The sequence below is a fragment of the Triticum dicoccoides genome, chromosome 6A, assembly GCF_002162155.2.
Source record: "Triticum dicoccoides isolate Atlit2015 ecotype Zavitan chromosome 6A, WEW_v2.0, whole genome shotgun sequence".
NCBI classification, from domain to species: domain Eukaryota; kingdom Viridiplantae; phylum Streptophyta; class Magnoliopsida; order Poales; family Poaceae; genus Triticum; species Triticum dicoccoides.
In genome coordinates, this window is record NC_041390.1 from 4,510,635 (window position 1) to 4,510,859 (window position 225).

Below are 225 nucleotides of genomic sequence, written 5' to 3' on the forward strand. Positions count from 1 at the left end.
TTGAGAGCGGCGGCGGTGAGGTTGAGGGCGGGCGACGGCAGCGGCGGTGAGGGCGCAGGCGCGCTCGGGCTCGGGCGGCGGGGACAGGGAGTAGGGGAACAGGCCGGTGGGGGGGAAAGGAGGACTTAGCGAAATTTTGATGCGTGGGGGGGGGGTGTGGTTAACTCGAACTAGCAGTAGCGCACGTACAGAAGACGCGCTATAGCTAACTTATCTACAACGCGT